Consider the following 22,500-nt stretch of genomic DNA (forward strand, 5'->3'; position numbering starts at 1 on the left):
AATAATCTAAGGTATTCGATAATTAAAGTAATAGTCAGATGAAGGTTCTTCATTCTACTATGTTAAAGTGAATAATCATAAGAGAGATCATTAGAACATTTTCGCCAAATAATATTTAAGTTATAAAAAACCTACCTTTGCTTTCTTCTTTTTTTTGTTTTTAGTTATCTGTTTCTTTTCGTCAGGAAAATAATAATCAGATATAGAAACTGTGTTTTAATATATTAAATAATCATGAGTGAGTTCTAAACAATAAATATAATGTATTTCTAGAATTATACCACATTTATCAAATCTCCCATAAAATCACATTTCGCACATATATGCTGTTGTCGATAACTTTTTCAATTTATTCCACCACCGCTTTTCTGGAACTATTTGTGTCTGTTCAAATCTCGAACTCTAAAAAATGTACGGCATGGAACAAAATATTTCCACTTCTAAAGTTATTTGGGTATGACTGCTAATTATATCCGCTAATTTAATGAGCGTTCCTTTTCCTGCTGTTGACACATTTTTTCCCCCATGTGACAATTAAAAAACCAATCTCATCCATAGACTTCAAACGATGAAGAAACACTAGGTTTCAGTAGTTTGCCTTCTCTAAAGCTTATGGCACCAATCCAGGTGTCATCTCCCTTTGTCGTCATAAATGTTCCAGTTGGGGAAACTTGTGAGCAATAAACTGCCAACATATCGCAAACCCTATTCTTCTTCTTTTACGTCATCTTTCCATGTTGTTCTTCAAGTTCCTGGTCTTTAAAGTCATCACTTTGATCATCCTTATTAAATTCTGATAAGCAAAATAAAATGACTGATAAACTGGGTTCTTTCTGAAGATGATTTCCTTCGCCTTCGAACGATAAGTCTTGCTTGTCAGGGGCGTGGCAAAATGAGGCAGATGTTACTTTTCCACTGTTGGGCAGTTTTTTAAAAAAAACGATCTTTGTGAGCTTACAAGAGTGCTGTATTTTTGTTCTTAAAAGGTGGGCTCTGAAACGATATTTAAATGCAACTGGTGATGGGTACTGATCGTACGCTCCCTATTTGATTAATGCAATAAAAAGTGCCCCAACCCAACCTGATTTAGTGTGTAATTTAGATTATACGTCAAGCCAAGTTTTTTTTTTATATTTTAATTTTCAGTTAGAAAAAAAACAAAAACCATCTATCAACAAGCCGAATGTAATGGCTTGTAATTTTCCAGTCCTTCTCTTCAAATTTCCTTGGTTAGCGAAGTGATCAATAGATTTATAGGTACTTTTTGGAGAGCACTTGCATGACAAGTTTAACTTTCATTCGTTGCATAGCTATGATAACAATGAGATGTTTTTCGGGAAAAGGTTTGTTTAAGAGCTGTCCGAAGATCACTTTACTCCACTTTATTAGCTCTCTAACTGGACCATTGTGAGCATATATACTACGTACCATCTGGCAATATGAATGCATGGTCAAGAAAGTTATTTCTAAAAAGCTTAACTAGGTGTGGAACATCTGCAAATACACGTATATTTCTGCTGTTGTCCATTGGATTAATAAATGACCTTCCCCGTGGTACCCTAAGGCGAGGTTTAGTTGACGTCCATGCAATAGACCTGAGCAGAAGAGGCTTATTTTGGGTCAGTGCTAACAAGACCTTTTATACTCTCTAGACCTTGACCATAATTTTGGTGGGGGTGATTGTATTCTTGTAATACTCCCAGTTCTAGCAAGCAGGTTTGCCTTACACTTGGGCCACTCTTATCATGTTGTACCATCCCTTGTGGGGTAGGGTAGGGATAAGGACATTTGTGAGTCAGTTTCTCACTTGTGTCATTGGTTGAAGAATAAACTCCATGAAAGGCTGATGATATATTTTTTTAAGATTTTCAGGTTTATTTATTCATTTATTTATTTTCCCCTTCTCAAATCTTTGTCTAGTTGTTATAAGGATTCGAGTTCCCCTGGGTCCCTCTGATGGTACTGTTCTGGCATAGGTGATAACCTCTGTACCCACCTTTGAGATTGAACATTCTCCAAATGTTGATGACTTCTCCAAAAAAATAGATCCCCACCAATGGCTCGACACCTTGATGTGGTGGTGGGGCTTGTGAGGTGCGAGGAAGAGGTGGACAATGGTAGCCAGACAGTTTTCTACCCAGGCAGGTGCAACCATGCTACTAAGCCCTTTCTGAGCACCCAGATCTAAGTTGGTTCCTCTTTTGAACCTTCTATTTTTTCAGTCTTTCACTTCTTCCCTTTCATGATGAACCAAAAGCTGATGACCTTAGAATGTTAATGATGATGGCTGTAACAACTCTTGTAATTATGATGGAGAGTGGGGATGGGCGGCATTCCTCCTCACCCATAAAATTCGAGTACCTGACGTGTTCGAGTGAGGGAAAATTCTTATGTCAAACTTGGTCCCCAGTACTGCGTCGGATCTCAACGGATTGACGACACCTTAAGTGCTGGGGATCAGGTGTATAACCAGGAGTAGCCTCTAGGGGTGGCCTCTTAATGTGGTATGCCGCACCCCTCCCTTGTTGGGCTCCATGGTGGGTAGAGGACTACCTGGCTGAAAACAACCACTTCATGTTTATGAATTCTTTATTAGGCCCTATAGCTGATGACCCCGGCGTGGAATTAGACTTGGCTACTGGATTCACTCAAAACACTTAGCCTACCATAGCAATGATGGCACCATATGAGCCATTAATTAAGAAAAGAAAAATGCACAAGCCCGACCCAACATTAATTTTTTTGACCAGGTTTTGGGACAGATAATTGGTCCAAATTTATATTTCCGAAACAGAGAGGAAAATTTATTCCTCTGTTTTAGAGAACAAATTATTAAGCTTACACCAAACTAGAGAAATGAGTTTCTGAGCACTGAAATTTATTGAATAGCTGATTGAAGCCACAAGAAAAGCCCAGTCAGAAACATTCAGAAAATAAAAGAAATTCAATGGTTTAAATATAACGGTGAAAAGCCATGACATGCGTAACTATATCCAAGGTACAGTTGTACTAACCCAATTGACAATGAGGAGGAATTACTAGAAAAGAATATTATATTAGAATCTCTAAAATTAAGAATACGATAACATTCATGACCTGGAGTTATATCAAATACCAAGCAAAAAACACCAGTTTTTCCAACAAAATTGCAAAAATCAAATTTACAGGCCAGAATTTACCAGTAAAGATTAAAGTACTTGGTCTATTACGATCTCGACTCTCGAGATCGACAGGTTCTTAAAAATAATAAGCAATTGGGGATGTAATGACTGATGACAGGTGACAAACAAAGGAAGGGAAGGGTGAAGCATAACAAAATCAAAAAGTTAACCTTAAATTAATTTATTTACAAGAGTTAAATACATTATGTACAGCGAGTCAAGGTTCTGGGTGGCAAAAACGCAAAAAAATTACAAACTAACAATAATAATTAATATTTAAAACCAGTCTAAGAAACAATAAAATCCACCCTTCAATAACAAAGCCATGAAAAATCACAATCTAAACAATAAAAAGAATAATCACAAAATAAGCTGTATAAGGGCAATAACAATCTTTAAATATAATAAATAGAAATAGGCAGCGTAATACATAATTAAAATTGACACTGAAGCGGCATAATGATACACAAGAGCAAAACGGGAACACTTCCTCAAACAATGAGGACAACAGTCCAATGCCGGACGATCAAGACAGAGCCGATACGACAACCACCTCGTCCTTGGAAACAATATGGACATCCTCCTCGAATGCTGGACGATCAAGACAGAGTTGATACAACAACCATCTCGTCCTCAGATACAGTATGGAGGTCCTCCTCGATCACTGGACGATCAAGGCAGGGTTGATGCAACCACCAACTCGTCCTCAGATTCTCTCCGCTGCTCTGCTGCCAAGACCCTGCCTCTCTGACGCTCTGAACCTGACTGGTTGTTCTGCCCTCCAGAACCTGACTGACGAAGTTTTGACGCCATCCGCCAGACGTCAACTCGCCAGCAATTAAAAACAAAAACAAAGGAGGCAACAATCCACCAAGGGAACAATTGGTAAACGATTGTTCCTAACACCTCCCCACCTAACAGAAAAAAAAAATTATTATTATTATTTTTTTTTTTTACAAACAAAATCCTTTTCCCCGATGCTGCCACACCCCCGGGTCAGCCAAAACAGAACCAACCCTGGCCTAAGGTCGCCAATATTACGATCTCGACTCTCGAGATCGACAGGTTTCTTAAAAATAATAAGCAATTGGGATGTAATGACTGATGACAGGTGACAAACAAAGGAGGGAGGAGCATAACAAAATCAAAAAGTTACCTTAAAAATTAATTTTATTTACAAGAGTTAAATACATTATGTACAGCGAGTCAAGGTTCTGGGTGGCAAAAAACGCAAAAAAATTACAAACAACAATAATAATTAATATTTAAAACCAGTCTAAGAAACCATAAAATCCACCCTTCAATAACAAAGCCATGAAAAATCACAATCTAAACAATAAAAAGAATAATCACAAAATAAGCTGTATAAGGGCAATAACAATCTTTAAAATATAATAAATAGAAACTAGGCAGCGTAATACATAATTAAAATTGACACTGAAGCGGCATAATGATACACAAGAGCAAAACGGGAACACTTCCTCAAACAATGAGGACAACAGTCCAATGCCGGACGATCAAGACAGAGCCGATACGACAACCACCTCGTCCTTGGAAACAATATGGACATCCTCCTCGACTGCTGGACGATCAGACAGAGTTGATACAACACCATCTCGTCCTCAGATACAGTATGGAGGTCCTCCTCGATCACTGGACGATCAAGGCAGGGTTGATGCAACCACCAACTCGTCCTCAGATTCTCTCCGCTGCTCTGCTGCCAAGACCCTGCCTCTCTGACGCTCTGAACCTGACTGGTTGTTCTGCCCTCCAGAACCTGACTGACGAAGTTTGACGCCATCCGCCAGACGTCAACTCGCCAGCAATTAAAAACAAAAACAAAGGAGGCAACAATCCACCAAGGGAACAATTGGTAAACGATTGTTCCTAACATGGTCAAAACTAGAGAAGTTCGGCCTCGCGTACCAAAACCACAGCAATGTAAAAAAAAATTTAAATTTTGTCACACATTCAAGAAATCCCAAGAAATATGTGCATTGTTTGGTTCAGAAGAACAGAACAGAGTGGAATTGCCCAAATATTAAATATGCTAATTGTGGGCTTGCTCATCATGCAAAGTCAAAAGAATGCCCATTCCCTATGTACAATACAGAATTAAAACTACTGATGAGTAGAACTGGAATGGCAGCAAAAGAGGCTAAGCTTGAGTTGAAACTTAGATGATACTTGGCCCAAGCAGAAATCCATCTTATAAAAATGTGTTAAAAAATAAGGTTCACCAAATATCTGAGAAAACACAAATCTAATACCTGAAATAACAATAAAAAGCAAATATGCAGCTCTATCATCCTTAGTTGATCATGATGCCAATACTTCATGTATAGAGACAGTACCATCCAATGCAGACATTGCCGATGATTCCCTACATGATCAGAGAGTAGGTGGAAAAAAGCGAGACCCTGTAAATGTAAATAAAAAAAACTTAACAACAAAGATGACTCCCATCCTCTAAAAAGGAATATAGATATTATTGATGTAGAAGGTGAAACATTAACCACCTCACAATCAAAACAAGTTCTTAGTAAATAATAACATTGTTCTTATAACTCCATCACCCATAATAGGGCAAAGAGGCGAATCCTTAACTCATCCTCAACCCCGACCGACTAACAATATTAATCAACAAGCTGCCTCTGCTGAAATAGACACCTCTCCCAGTCTCGGTAAAACAAACAAGACACACTCAATCACTCAAAATATAAATACCTTATCCACTCATGATAAATCATGTGGATGTAATGAATGTTTCATTGTTCAGTTGAATACAATGAAACTTCCATCCATCCAAAAGCAGCCTCACTAATAGGGTTAATAATTTTATCAAATTCAAAACAAAAAAACAACAGGAAAATCTGGAAAAACACTCCGAAGACTGGTGTGTGTAGACCATCTTATTAAAACTCGTTCATCGAGTGCTGGAGGCATAGAACATTACTGGAAAAAATAAAACAAAAACAAAAGTCCCAAGGAGCAATTACAAAGAGACTTAACATAAAGTCAAATATTAAGAAACCTGCAGCTTTACATGAGTCTCTGCAACCACAAAAGTAAGCAAAAATAATGTATTGCTTGACAGAGGCCTTCCTCCACTTTTATATTATTCAATGGAACGTAAACGGTTTAAAAGACTGTTAAAACAATATGAACCAATAGCAATATGCTTGCAACATACATATGACAATGTCTCGAGATAGGCATTAGCATCATATTCAGTTCTTGATATAAATACATTAGTAACAGCAATTTACGTCAATAACCAAATTACTTACGAAAATATATTGACTAACAGTTCTGAATTCCACTATCTTGAATTAAACTTCATATTAACAACTCTACTTTTAATTTGTATAATATTTATAACCAACCTTCATGTAATTATGATTTACAAACCCTACCTCAAGTACTACCTAATTTAGGTGATGATTTTTAATGGTTGGAGATTTTAATGCCCACAGCGCATTATGGGACTCCTTTTGCAATGATACAAATTCACATGGTAACAAAATTGAACATATGATTGATGATCCATATACCAGTGATCATTTTCCAATTTTAATATCCTGTTTGGGACATACCCCAACACCAACTATCCCACGTTATAATGTAGATAAGGGTGACTGGGACCAGTATAAAATTAAAACGAGCCAGATCCCTCCTTTTACACCAGTACACGGTCATGATGAGATTGTAGACTTCTTTACAAACTTTGTAATTACAGCTGCTGACGAATCTATTCCTAAGTCAACTACTACTCCTAAGAAACATTCAGTACCCTGGTGGTTTGACACACTATCCCAACTGATACAGGAAAAACATATAATAAGTAAAATATTAGAAACCCTGAATAATAGACTTAATGTGTTTTAAATAAAAGACCTCTAAATTTTGAGAACACTGCCACAAACCTTGTAGACATCACTATAGAAATCAGTCTACTAAAACCTTATTACAACCGGATCTCGGCAAGATTTAGAAGGGAAGCCATTAGAGGAAAAATAATGTCATGGAACAAGTATGTATCTAGCATATCTGAAAAACCCTCAATAAGTAAAATCTGGGAAAAATTTAGGAAAATTAATGGATCTCATATTGGATCCCAGAGACATGCACTAATACATAATGGCCAACCAGTACATGGTAGTACCGCAATTTCGAATATTTTAGGCCGTAACATCGAAGTAATAAGTAGTATTATCAATATAGATGATCACTTTCGAACTATTAAAGCCCGTGTAGAAGCTGTCCCATTAAATTTTGAAACATTAGAGGATATATATTATAACCAGATTTTCACAGAAGAGGAACTTGAATATACTTTATCTAACTGTAACTCTTCTGCTTTAAGCCAAGACAACGAAAATTTTGAGATGATAAAAACCTGGCTCTTTTAGCAAAAACAGTTATTGAAGTTTTATAATCATTTCTGGGTAAATCACCTGTTCCCAGAAGGATGGAAACATGCTATAATCATACCAGTTGTCAAACCAGGGAAAGATCCAAGCAATCCAAATAACTATAAATCAATATCCCTGACAAGTTGCTTGGGCAAATTGCTAGAAAAAATGGTAAATTATATACTAAATTAGTGCCTACGTAAGAATAAGGTTTTGTCTTCAACTCAATTTGGCTCACAATCTGAAAGATCTACTTTAGATTCACTTTCCCATCTAGAAAATATATACGGAGAGGGTTTGAACGTAAGCTAATCACAGTTGCCACATTCTTTGATATCCAAAAAGCATATGATACGACCTGGAGATACAATATTTTAAAGTCCTTACACGATAATGGATATAGGGGCCATTTTTTCGAGAATTTTATCCATCAAAGAACTTTTCAAACACGAATAAATAATGTATATTCTGACTCCTTCAATTTAGATTGTGGAGTCTCTCAAGGGAGTGCTTTGAGTGGAACACTTTTTGCTCTAGCTATTAATAACATCGTAAAGCAGTTACCACAGGGAGTACAAAATAGCTTGTATGTACATGACTTGGCTATATGTTATTCCTCAAACAGTCTTCGTCATCTACAAATAATTCTTAATTAAGCAATCAAAAACATCCGTAACTGGACTTTGTCAGTAGGCTTTACGCTCTCTGGGGTGAAAACCCAAGCAATTATGTTTTACAAAAATAGTACATGGAAATGGAATCAAGACATAGATCTTAAATTAGGTGATAGCCTCATTTAGTTTAGTAATACTGTAAAATTTTTAGGTTTGTTGTTTGACACTCATCTTAACTGGAAAGCAAAATAGCCTTTATAAATAATAAATGTAATAGTGCCTTAAATTTGACCACAAAATTATCTCATACTACTTTGGGAGCTAAGAGATAAATATGACGCGTAACAATGAGAAGTGCTTTAAAGATAATGTCCACTGATTCCCCCACAAAAAAACTGTTTGCTATGCGAGATATATTTATTAGTAATCACGAACTACCTTTTCCAATTAGAGCTAATAGGTTATTGGAATCTATTGGTGTTTAGAGTAAATATACTCCTACCCTCAAATTCTCCACCTCCTTGGATGATGAAGAAAATCAAAGTATGTTCTAACCTATACTATTTGTAGAAAAAAAACAGGATTATACTTCAGATCGCTATAAACAGTATGCATTAGAACACATTCAAAGTAAAGACCCACATAAAGCAATATTCACTGATGGATCCAAATGTTCTGCGGGAGTTGGTTATGCTGCAGTGTCATCGTGCAATATAAGTCAGAATTTATTGCCAATTGAAGCAACTGTCTTTACTGCTGAATTAGCAGCAATTATATTGGCAATCAGTCAGATAAAATTGTCAAATAATAAACTGAATACCAAATTTGTAATCCATTCTGACTCAAGAGGCGCAATTGAATCTCTCAAGAGTTACTCACAAAAGAACCCTAAAGTAAAGGAAATTAAACAAATCATCAATAAATTATATTCACGTGGTGTTAACATTGAAATCTGCTGGATACCTACCCATGTTGGAATCCAAGGTAATGAAAATGCAGATGAAAGGGCCAAGTCTGGGATAAATTCACCAATTTTTGACAATAAATTGCCAGATACAGATTATATAAACCCAGTGAAACAGTGCATAAAAAGTAAATGGCGAAATCTGTGGGATAGTGAAGCAGACACCAATAAATTAATGTGCATCAAGCAGAATGTAGACTTGTGGAATACATCAGTGCAAAATGAAAAACGAGCTGAAGTTATATTTAAGAAGATTACGAATAGGCCACACAAGACTATTCACGAGTATTTAATGATAACTCCACAAGGGAACATCCCTCATTGCAATGTCTTCAATACAGTTTTAATAGTCAAGCATATTTTATGTGATTGCCTAATTTTTCATAGAGAAAGAAATTTATATTTAGGCAATAAATCATTATCAGAAATACTATCAGAGTCAGATAATTATTCTTTATATAGAGTAAAATAATAAAAAAATACTAATTTGATTAATAAGATTTAACATATTTATACCCTACTAAAAACGATGACTTTTGTCATTTTTATCTATTTCAGTCTTTTATAAGTTCAATTCATATTTTTAATCCCAACCTCATCTATCACTAAACATTCATCCTCATTTATCATTAATGCATTGTAATTTATTAACTACCATTCCATCCCATTTCACTTTGTAGACGCATTTTATGTGCGTATTTGTTAATAATTTCCTCCCGAATGGTTTCGGGCCAGCACTGTAAGTCTAGTTAGACTCATTGGGCTGGTAAATGTTAACTTTATAATAATAAATTACTCTCAAACTCTAAATTTTTCCTATTAGTCGAACTTCTAATCTTCAGTTTCATTCATTGGTAAGGTACACATAGTCATTCTTAAATGGTCAATATTATTCAACTTATGACACTTTTTTTTTTTTTTTTTACTTTTTAGTTTTCTGCAAAAGAAAATTATTGAGATGGCTTTGTCTGGCCGTCCACTCTTATTCTTTCTGCCATCAGATCTTAAAACTAAGGAGGCTAGAGGGCTGCTAAATTGGTATGTTAATCATCCACCCTCCAATCATCTCGCAATTATCTTGACAGTCATTTTTGTGGCTTTAGTAATCTCTCTCTCTCTCTCTCTCTCTCTCTCTCTCTCTCTCTCTCTCCTCTCTCTCTCTCTCTCTGTTTAAGAAACATCGAATATAACAAATAACGAATTTAATAAGGAAATGATATCACTAAAATATGTATACATTAATGAACCTTGAAGCAACTTAAATGAAATTCATACTCTATATCTTAGGCCTATGAACAGTTTTATAGGCGGATATCTTACTGAGCAACATAAATTACAGAGATCGTAAGATTGCCAGTAATATTCTTGTGCAAACATAAGCAGCTTATACATACATGAGTAGCATGTATGTATAAGCCAGGAAAATTCTAGCCAGGAAATTAACACCGATACAAGCTCTGCTCATAACAGGTTTTCCTCGAACTTGTCTACTTACGAGCTCAAGAATGTCATCAAATCCGTTTTGTCGTCCACCTGTAATTGAAATTCCATGATAAAAAGAAATGTAATACATTCCTTAGAATAAAAGAATAACTCTGAGTCAGGCCACAGGTGAAGCAGGAAAAAGCGCCCATAAATACAGTCACAGGATGCGCGTGAAGGCTAGGTAAGCATGATAACAAACACACGAACGAAACCTCATCTTGCTCTGGGAACCTAGATTTGCTCCCACGAGAACCAACTGAATATGATGAATCATCTTAACCTAAAAAGAAGTGTTCGTTCGTGAATACGTATGTTCAGTTAGGTTTGTAACCTATTCTGATGTACATTAATTTTGTGAACTTCACTTCTTCTTCGTCCTCCACTCTCTAGGAAGCATTACCACTCTCTTCTGAAAAGTCTATCTCAAGATGTAACCTATTCAGAGAATATACATATTTTTGGCTAACTTCCATGTTTCCCAACATCCTTCTATTGTACTAAGATGAAGAGAAGAAATTGAAGAGTATGCCCTTACCTGCCTGCAAAGAGAGAGAGAGAGAGAGAGAGAGAGAGAGAGAGAGAGAGAGAGAGAGAGAGAGATTGTTAAAAATCTCCAGACACAATGCTGTTTGAATTTTGCAAACCATTCAATAATCAACCGAGGACTGTGTACGGACACTTAAATTATAAGCGAGCCCAGTCCCCTAACAATGGTGGCATGTGGTTTCCCCTAACAATGGTGGCAAGCAGTTTCCTCCAACATATAATGGAAACATTCTACGTGATCGGAAAATACATACACATAGACGGATGAAATTTAGCCCGCAGCCACTCGAGGCTTCCTCATGTGTCATGCAGCGGCGTTGCAGTGCCATCAATGGAGTGAATATAGCTACATTATCAAATATATTAGCTGTACATTTTATCAATCAGCTTCTTCGTTATAACACCTGTTCCTTCGTCGTTATCATAAACTTCAAGAGCAAACGCCCAACATAGACTTCCGCGAATGATCATCATCATAACACCGGACTGAAAGCATCTTTTCTACAAACAACCACATACGACGCTAAGAGGAATCCCGAATCTGTGTCAACGCACCTCACGGCCAGCCGAGCCAAGAACATCCAACACCTGATCAGATGACGTCATTCAACAAAACAGGAGCGGCGCCTTATAATGAAGCTAAGCAGACCTATTTTATTCATTCGTTGCGTAAGCACAATTTCATCACGTCATAATCACAAGTCGACAGATCTCTGTTCCTGGGTGAGTTATGCGGCATTGACTAATAATCTCTTTCTTGCAGGAATTTATCTTTGTCCTTTTTGCCAACGCTTTCTTGCAGGATTTTATCTTTGTCATTTTTGCCAACCCTTCTTTTTCAGATATCTCACTGAAATATTTTACTCTATCTTATGTGCGTACATTATCCTCTTCTATTGTAATCATACTATTTCTGTTTCCTCATTGTGCTTTCACATAACATGCGTTTACGTAATGGAAGTGTTTATTCATACAGATACTTTGATAGGGTTGCTAATAGGCGTACTGATCGTAAGAAAACCAGCATAAAAATGGCTACTGCCATTTTTGCTAAGGGGGAAGCTGGGTCATACTGTAGGCGAGTTTTCTTTCAAGAAGCAAAAATATGGGAGGAATTTAAAGTTAAGTTACACTCAGTATATGGTAGTGAGGAAGTACTGGATGAAGTGTTAGCCTTGAGAAATATACACAAAATCATCTCCATGACTAATCTTAGCTTAGTTGACCGGGCTGCACTGATTGCAGACCGTCTGAGTGAATACATGGATCAATTTAATCAGTCAATTTGAGTCAGTGGTCAGAAAATAACCTCAAAAGATTTTGTCAGGCTCATATATTTAACCTTAATATCAGCTATGTTGCCAGAAGCCTTAATACGGTGTTTTGGTGATAAACCAACGCTCGACAGTACTGAATTGGACATATACAAACATGTTAAGAAACATAGTCTAAATACGCAGATTTAGACCCTTCTCTTGTCCAAGCTTTCTCAAAGAATGAAAATGAACCACAGCAAGTAAACGTAGTTAGCAGTGATAGGGTCGGGATAACTTGTTTTAACTGTAAGAGAGAGCATATGATGAACGATTGCCATACACGTTTTTGCTCCATTCACAATACCACAAATAATGCATACGCTTGTTGTATTGAGTGCAACCATTCACAGGGTAACGCTAAAAATACACAGAATGTAGCAAATGATAATACGAAGAAACGTCCAAACAATTACAAGAAGAAAACAACTCAAGGCAATGCAGCGCAGAATCAGAAACAAGCAAATCAGTCTTCCGGGAACTCAGTTCCTAATCCGTCTACCCAAAGCAGTCAAAGCCAGTCAAATTTTCTCAGTGTCCAAAGCAAATCCAGTACCACATAAATAACTCCAGCAGGGGGGAGAATGAAGTTGGGTCGTCCATATCATCATCTTTTGAATCAAATAATAAATTTAATCATCTAGAAGATCTGTGCGAAACACAGAATTTTCCTACGAACCACTCGACCACATCTAAAAAGTCAGTGCAGGATCTCATAGACTTTCATATAATCCATGCTATCATTAGTACCATTGAATTATGCCCTACTTTGTATGCAGTTAATCTAGAATATCAACCTTTTACATTGTCTTTCAATCCCGGTAGTCCACGTAACATAATGGATCTACGGACTCATCACTTGTTGTTTTCAAACTTCCGTATTGAGAAGTCTGAAGTCAACCTATCGGGCATTGGAAATAATGAACTAAGTGTCATAGGCATAACTCAGGTACAGTACAAGGTGGGTGAGCGTACACTTACCGATACCTTTATAGTTGTACAACATATTAATATGTATCTAGTTATAATTGTAGGATATCCATCTATGTGCATTCAAAACACTGCTCTAGCTCCTGCAAAGTATGGTGTGTTTATCAAAGCGAATTTTTACAGAGCCTCAAACACATTAAAATCCATTTTTGACAAAAAGGAGACAGACACTCAAACAGTAACGTACATTGAAGAACCAATTACCAAGCCACCCCACATAATTCTCCTAAACCCGCACTGGCAACCTACACGCAATCTCTCGAACCGAATGTACCCTCGTATTTCTCATTGCGCAGTAGGAAAACTTTGCCAGAATCAGAAATCTTAATCCTTCCAGACACTCTGAAAATTAATGGACTTAATGTAACACAAGCGTAGTACATTGTTGACTCTCAGCATAAGGTCAATATTGAAGTATGTAACCACTTTAATACCGATTTAGTAATCAAACAAAATCAGCATATCCTAGGTATCGAAGTGTATAAATACTGCATTCTTACTGTCGCTGAAATTAATTCCGTTCAACCCACTGTCGACGAGTCCCTCTTACAATCAATCAAAAGCAATATCAATGCAGATATCCAAGATAAGGAAATAAGACAGAAATTTTTTGAACTTTTGTCTAAATATCACAATGTCTTTTCCACTAGCGAGGGATCTCTAGGAAAAACAGATGTAATTGAACACCACATACGGTTAAAGGATAAGAATAAAGTTATTTACGTACCCTCATACCGTCTCCCTATGAAATTTCACAATGAAATCAATGAATAAATAGATAAAATGCTAGAAGAAGGGGTTATTAGGAAGTCTAACAGTCCTTATAACTTTTCTTTAATTGTTGTGCCCAAAAAAGATCGGGCTTGGCGAATTTGCATAGACTTCCATCGCTTAAACGAGGAAACGATTCCTGATCGTTTTCTGGATCCATGTACCGACGATATCTTATCCCTGTTAGGTCAGAATCAATTTTTTACTTTATTGGATTTACTCAAAGGCTTTCACCAGATACCCTTAGATAAAGAAAGCACACCTTACACTGCTTTTAGCACAGCCAGGGGACATTATGAATTCTTGCGTGTGCCTTTTGGCTTACGTGCGCCCCAATAAAATTTACCAGAATTATGATTATAGTGTTTGGTGACTTGCTAGGTGTAACTCTTCATGTCTATATGGACGATCTTGTAATTTTTCTAATACCTCAGAAGGGCACTTGCATAAACTTCAACTGGTTCTCCAGAGATTAAGACAACATAATTTAAGAGTGAAAATTTCAAAAGTGCGAGTTCTTCAAAACAGAACTAGTCTATTTAGGCTTTACAGTATCTCGTCAAGGTCTTAAAGTGGTCCATGATAAGGTGCCGGCTATCCATAACTTTCCGGTACCTACTAACATTAAGGTCATACAACAATATCTAGGGTGTTTGGGTTATTATAGGTGCTTTGTGTGCAACTACTCACTAATAGCAGCTACTTTAACTGATATTACAAAGAAAGGTGCAGATTTTATATGGTCTGAAACGCACCAACAGGTGTTCGATACCTTGAAAGAGATATTGTGCAGCTCGCATATCTTAAAATTTCCTGATTTCAGTAAAGAATTCTTTATTGCAACTGATACCTCAGATGCTTTGAACGGAATACGTGACAAGGAAAACCCAAAGTACACCGCAGTCGACTAAAGACCAGGTAGTAGTACCAATCTCTCTTATACTGACTGTCCTAAACTGGTTGCATTCCAATCCCCTACACGGTCATCCTGAGTTCTCTATCATGTCACAAAAAGCTAAATCACTGGTCTACGATGATTACAGATATAAAGAAACATATAAACAATTGTCACACTTGCCACAAAAACAAAGGGCACAATAAGACACCTGTCAGCCTTGAAGCCTACCCCATGCCAAACAAACCTTTTGAACGGGTACACTTAGATTTATTAAGAGGATTTTACGAGTGTGACAGACGGAATCGGCACCTCTTAGTGTTAATCGATGCCTTGACCATATACACAGAATTAATACCTTTGAAAAACAAAACTGCTATTGAATGTGCAAGAAAATTCTATGAATGTTATATTTGTTAACACGAAATTCTACACACGATAATCTCTGACTCTGGTGGAGAATTCAATAATCACTTTCTTAACTCCTTGTACGAATTCCTAGGCATGAAGAAAATCAATACCATGATTTATCACCCTGAATCGAACGGGTTAGTTGAACGGGTGAATCGAAAGGTGTTAAATATCCTACGGGTCACACTCGGGGGTATGGACCCCACGTGGGATATGGCTATTCCCACAGTCTCAAGCACTCTTAACACAGCTACCACCCACTTCAATGCAAATGTCGCCATATGAAGCACTCTACGGCACACCTGCTAGGATCCCCTTTCACATGCTTACACCCACAAACAATTTATCAAATCCTTTAAAGGATATCATGAATGCAGTAGGTGATCTAATATTTATACAAATATACGTACGCATGGGTCTGAACTATAAACTAACACATAAATTCAAAGGACCATTCATCATCCTCGAACTGCTAACGGCAAATAGGCTGAAAGTTCAGAGTATAGAAAAACCTACTGACATTAGGACCAACCCAATATCACATTTAATATGTTAATCTTTCAAATGTTGTATTTGAAAAAAAATGGATATATTATATATATATATATCTATATATATATATATATATATATATATACATATATAATATATATAACATATATATATATATATATACATATATATAGTATATATATATATCTATATATATATATATATATATGTGTTATATATATCGTATATATATATATATATATATATATATATATATATATATATATATATATATATATATAACTTATATGATAACCTTGTATATACAAAACTTGTGTGAAAATATATATCATATTATAAAACATTTTTATTTGTATACCATTTTTATTCATGTGACGGTTATTTTTAAAAGGTAATTTCATATAATTAGCTATTTGCAGGTTCCAACATGCAGCTTGTCTTGTTTTTATTGGTACTGATTTTTCAGGCACTTTTCTCGTATGGGACTGGTTCCAAAACCCAAAATATCCAATTTAAACATGACTCAATCATTGAAAGAATTGAAGATCTCTTCATTACGTTAAGTAACATTATACTAGAAGTTGATATACAAGCTATTTTCTTGCCAGAAAATGATGTCATCAATTTGAAATCCGAATGATCTCGTTTTGCTGAGTCACTGAATCAGCTGCATAGAACTTACTTTCCCTCAAGCGATGAACACCCACTTGCTCATACCTTGGGTATTGCTGAGTTAATGTTCTTTGATTTGTAGAATAAGACAGCTGAAACAGAATGCGTAGCACGCAACCTCCTTATTTGGACCGTTCCCCACACCAATGTAGAAAGACGTAACCCCTTCATATTTGCCGCACTTAATTATTTGGTTCTGTAGTAGGCTTAGGTTTAAGTATCTCTAATCGTCTTAAAATTAACAATCAATATAAGAGAATTGAAATATTACAGCACGAACATGAATGAATTTTTTGTGAACTTCGTAAAACAACTAAAATCAATTAACGAGCTCATGACTATAGTGAATGAATATTCCAGTAACTTAAATCATATCCAAGACGTGCAATCTTTGCTTGCAACTTTAGCATATTACAATACGAAAGATGGATCATATAGTATATACTAAGGTTTCTCATTTCATTGAAAAATCCAAAGATTATGTGGCAGCCATAACACTTGCAACAAAAGGAGTCTTGTCGCCGCACTTCTTACCTATTAAAGACTTAACATTAACCATAGAGAATACTCGCAACAAACCCGGTTATACTCCTTTGTTAGCAGCAACCTAAGATTGGATTTCTATTATAGCCTAATCTCCGTTGGAGTAGAGCACTATAGAATCATGATTAATATCCCTTTTGATCCTTCTGATGCATGGGAATCCTAAAAGTAGCACCATTTCCCGCTTACATGTCAAATAGCTCATTACAAGTTATATCGAATCTGTCTGGCTACGCATTAATCTCCCCTAACAAGGAAACTTTCACGGTCGTCAGAGACCTGGAATCGTTCGCCAGTTGCTACACAGCCATGGATAAAAAGGTTTGCATGGCTGACTCCTTGAATTCCGGAATATTTCTGAGGATTCATGTGAGTTAAACCTAGCATTCAGTGGAACTTTGCCCCATATGCGAGAACACTGCTTGGATCACCTGTATCCTTATGACAAGTATAATAATAATAATAATAATAATAATAATAATAATAATAATAATAATAATAATAATAATAAGACTAGCAGAGGTTAATATCAGGAGAGGGATCTTCCAGGGCGACTCACTGTCCCCACTACTCTTCGTAGTAGCCATGATTCCCATGACAAAAGTACTACAGAAGATGGATGCCGGGTACCAACTCAAGAAAAGAGGCAACAAAATCAACCATCTGATGTTCATGGACGACATCAAGCTGTATGGTAAGAGCATCAAGGAAATAGATACCCTAATCCAGACTGTAAGGATTGTATCTGGAGACATCAGGATGGAGTTTGGAATAGAAAATGCGCCTTAGTCAACATACAAAAAGGCAAACAAAAGTAACGAGAACTGAAGGGATAAAGCTACCAGATGGGAGCAACATCAAACACATAGATGAGACAGGATACAAATACCTGGGAATAATGGAAGGAGGAGATATAAAACACCAAGAGATAAAGGACACGATCAGGAAAGAATATATGCAGACTCAAGGCGATACTCAAGTCAAAACTCAACGCCGGAAATATGATAAAAGCCATAAACACATGGGCAGTGCCAGTAATCAGATACAGCGCAGGAATAGTGGAATGGACGAAGGCAGAAACTCCGCAGCATAGATCAGAAAAACCAGGAAACAAATGACAATACACAAAGCACTACACCCAAGAGCAAATACGGACAGACTATACAGAACACGAAAGGAAGGAGGGAGAGGACTACTAAGTATAGAGGACTGCGTCAACATCGAAAACAGAGCACTGGGGCAATATCTGAAAACCAGTGAAGACGAGTGGCTAAAGAGTGCATGGGAAGAAGGACTAATGAAAGTAGACGAAGACCCAGAAATATACAGAGACAGGAGAAAGACAGAAAGAACAGAGGACTGGCACAACAAACCAATGCACGGACAATACATGAGACAGACTAAAGAACTAGCCAGCGATGACAATTGGCAATGGCTACAGAGGGGAGAGCTAAAGAAGGAAACTGAAGGAATGATAACAGCGGCAAAAGATCAGGCCCTAAGAACCAGATATGTTCAAAGTACGATAGACGGAAATAACATCTCTCCCATATGTAGGAAGTGCAATACGAAAAATGAAACCATAAACCACATAGCAAGTGAATGCCCGGCACTTTCACAGAACCAGTACAAAAAGAGGCATGATTCAGTGGCAAAAGCCCTCCACTGGAGCCTGTGCAAGAAACATCAGCTACCTTGCAGTAATAAGTGGTACGAGCACCAACCAGAAGGAGTGATAGAAAACGATCAGGCAAAGATCCTCTGGGACTATGGTATCAGAACGGATAGGGTGATACGTGCAAACAGACCAGACGTGACGTTGATTGACAAAGTCAAGAAGAAAGTATCACTCATTGATGTCGCAATACCATGGGACACCAGAGTTGAAGAGAAAGAGAGGGAAAAAATGGATAAGTATCAAGATCTGAAAATAGAAATAAGAAGGATATGGGATATGCCAGTGGAAATCGTACCCATAATCATAGGAGCACTAGGCACGATCCCAAGATCCTTGAAAAGGAATCTAGAAAAACTAGAGGCTGAAGTAGCTCCAGGACTCATGCAAAAGAGTGTGATCCTAGAAACGGCACACATAGTAAGAAAAGTGATGGACTCTAAGGAGACAGGATGCAACCCGGAACCCCACACTATAAATACCATCCAGTCAAATTAGAGGACTGTGATAGAGAGAAAAAAAAAAATAATAATAATAATATTCTTTATTTCAGCTCAGGGCCATTATACGCATGGAATATACAAAATACAGACAGTAACATACACAATCTAGATACATGAGACACCATGAATAAAAAAATGAATAATCGGCACTTATCCACAAAATAGCTGAGGTAGCATAAAAGCTAGTAATCATAATACTGGTAATAACAGTAATAATATTGGTGAGCAAAAAAAATGCATTGAGAGTTATAATAGTTTGTGTACAGATTATATAACCTAAGTTTTACTAGAGACCTTAGGTGGTTACAGTAGTCAGGTCCAGAGGGCTAAATACGAAAATTGAATGTAAATAAACTTCAACTTGATAGTAATCACAGTAATAATGAAAAACTAAAATATCAGCTATAAATATAACAATGACAAATTCTGCAGATGACATCTTGCCAATACAGAGACTAAGTCCTTTAGGGACAAAGGCCTCATTGTCCCATCTTTCCCACAATTTAGATCTTCTTGCTTCACTCCTTAGGATGCTTTGTATGAGCGAGTTGCTGCTGTTTCTCACTCGGGTTACCAGACTAGACATTGTTCGCCTAACAATGATTTTTAAGTTCGCTCACAGGCTAAACAACGGAACTTGGCTGAGATTCTCCCTGGAGAAATTTCGAGTATCTTGCCCAGATGGATCAGCTACGGGATCGCATCTCTTCATTGCTGCTTACGGCTGCAGTGGAGCAACGCCCAACTACACCGTCCATGGAGTAAGCACAATCATCTGGGAGAGGTCCTATTTCGCGAATATGACGTGGAACACCACCCACATCACGGAACTCCCCCTGCCATACAACCCCACCGTAGCAAGCAGCTGAAGCACCTGGCTACTATTTGGATCCGGTCCCCACCCTGTTTACACGCCTAGTGAAGACCTTCGCTACTACGCACTGCTGGACATAGTCTTGTTGACAGTGGCGATCATGATCGTCGTGAACGTATTGGCTTGGCGCTGGTTAATGAATTTAAAGCGGGCCCATGAACAGAACGTCAGAACCCACCAAGAGAATCTTTCCTATGTCCTGAAGCCCTGGGACATTCATGTTACGTGAATATTGGACACTTCACGTAGCTGCTGATTTGTTTTGGTACTGTGAATGGTGTGAAAAGTGGATCAGTATTTTGGTTAGCTTGTAAAGTAGTGAGGCTCATTAACAATGCATTCCACGTATCAGATTGATAATCTAATGGTGCGCACCCACCTGAAGCATATATAGTTGAAGCAATGAATCAATATAGCTGTGCGTCTGCACGCACCAGGATATATATCAAAGTGCACATGTAACTTTAATCACATTTATCTTTAATCATTACATATATAGGTCTTATATTTATCCCTTACAAGGTACCATCAATTTTTGTCTTATAATCTTTTACTAATACATATAATTTTTGCATGTCATGTAACTCCCAGAAATGCCTTAGTATTTCTAATTGAATAATTACCTTCATGACTTGCATTTATATAAGTATATCAATTTATCATATATATACCTTTTGGATCTAAATCCACTCAAGTAGGATTACTATATCTATATCCCTACATTTTTTAGCATATGTATCACCAGTACTTACCTTATGACTATGCTTTATCATTTTAATTGATTGCATTATTATTATTCTTGGATTTTGATGCATTAATCAATTATTCATCGCTATTTGAATAATAATTATCTTGAATTATCTTGTTCTTGGAATAGGATTCGCACACATCCTGTTGAAGGGCATGTCCTGATGTGACTGACATTATTTTGTTGTGGTGACCGAGCGATATGTAATAGAAATTCCATGATAAAAAGAAATGTAAAAAATTCCTTAGAATAAAAGAATAACTCCGAATCACGACACAGGTGAAGCAGGAAAAAGCGCCCAAAAATACATTCACAGGATGCGCGTGAAGGCTAGGTAAGCATAATAACAAACACACGAACAAACCCTCATCTTGCTCTGGGAACCTAGATTTGCTCCCACGAGAACCAACTGAATATGATGAATATGAATACTTATGTTCGGTTAAGTACGTAACCTATCCTGTGAACTTCACTTCTTCGTCCTCCCCACACTCTAGGAGGCATTACCACTCTCTTATGAAAAAGTCTATCTCAAGATGTAACCTATTCAGAGAATAAACATATTTTTGGCTAACTTCCATGTTTCCCGACATCCTTCTATTGTACTAAGAAAGAGAGAAATTGAAGAGTATGCCCTTACCTGCCTGCAGAGAGAGAGAGAGAGAGAGAGAGAGAGGAGAGAGCGAGAGAGAGAGAGAGAGAGAGAGAGAGAGAGAGACAGAGATTGTTAAAAATCTCCAGAGACACTGCTATTTGCATTTTGCAAACCATTTAATAAAAAACCGAGGACTGTGTACGGACACTTAAATTATAAGAGAGCCCAGTCCCCTAACACACCTTCCTTTTTCCTTTAATAGTTCTCCTTGGCCGGAAAAAAATGAAATATCTTGTGGTAGTTATCATAACGCATTTGTACCTTCATACTTACTTATACACAGACGCGCATGTATATATATGTATATATATATATATATATATAATATAATATATATATATATATATATATATGCACACACACACACACACTCTCTCTCTCTCTCTCTCTCTCTCTCTCTCTGCAGGCAGGTAAGGGCATACTCTTCAATTTCTTCTCTTTATCTTAGTACAATAGAAGGATGTTGGGAAACATGGAAGTTAGCCAAAAAAAAAAAAAAAAAAAAAAAAAAAAAAATATATTATATATATATATTATATATATATATATATATATATATATATATATATATATATATATATATATATATATATATATATATATATATATATATATATATATAGTATATGTGTGTGTGTGTAAATGTAATAATCACAATGCTCTTTTAACTTCACAAATTCTCTGCTCATTTTTGGATACGCTTGTCACTACAAAGCCTCCAGATCCAGCTTCAAAGAAATTTCTTTGAAGTT

The sequence above is a fragment of the Macrobrachium nipponense genome, chromosome 3 (genome assembly GCF_015104395.2).
Source record: "Macrobrachium nipponense isolate FS-2020 chromosome 3, ASM1510439v2, whole genome shotgun sequence".
NCBI classification, from domain to species: domain Eukaryota; kingdom Metazoa; phylum Arthropoda; class Malacostraca; order Decapoda; family Palaemonidae; genus Macrobrachium; species Macrobrachium nipponense.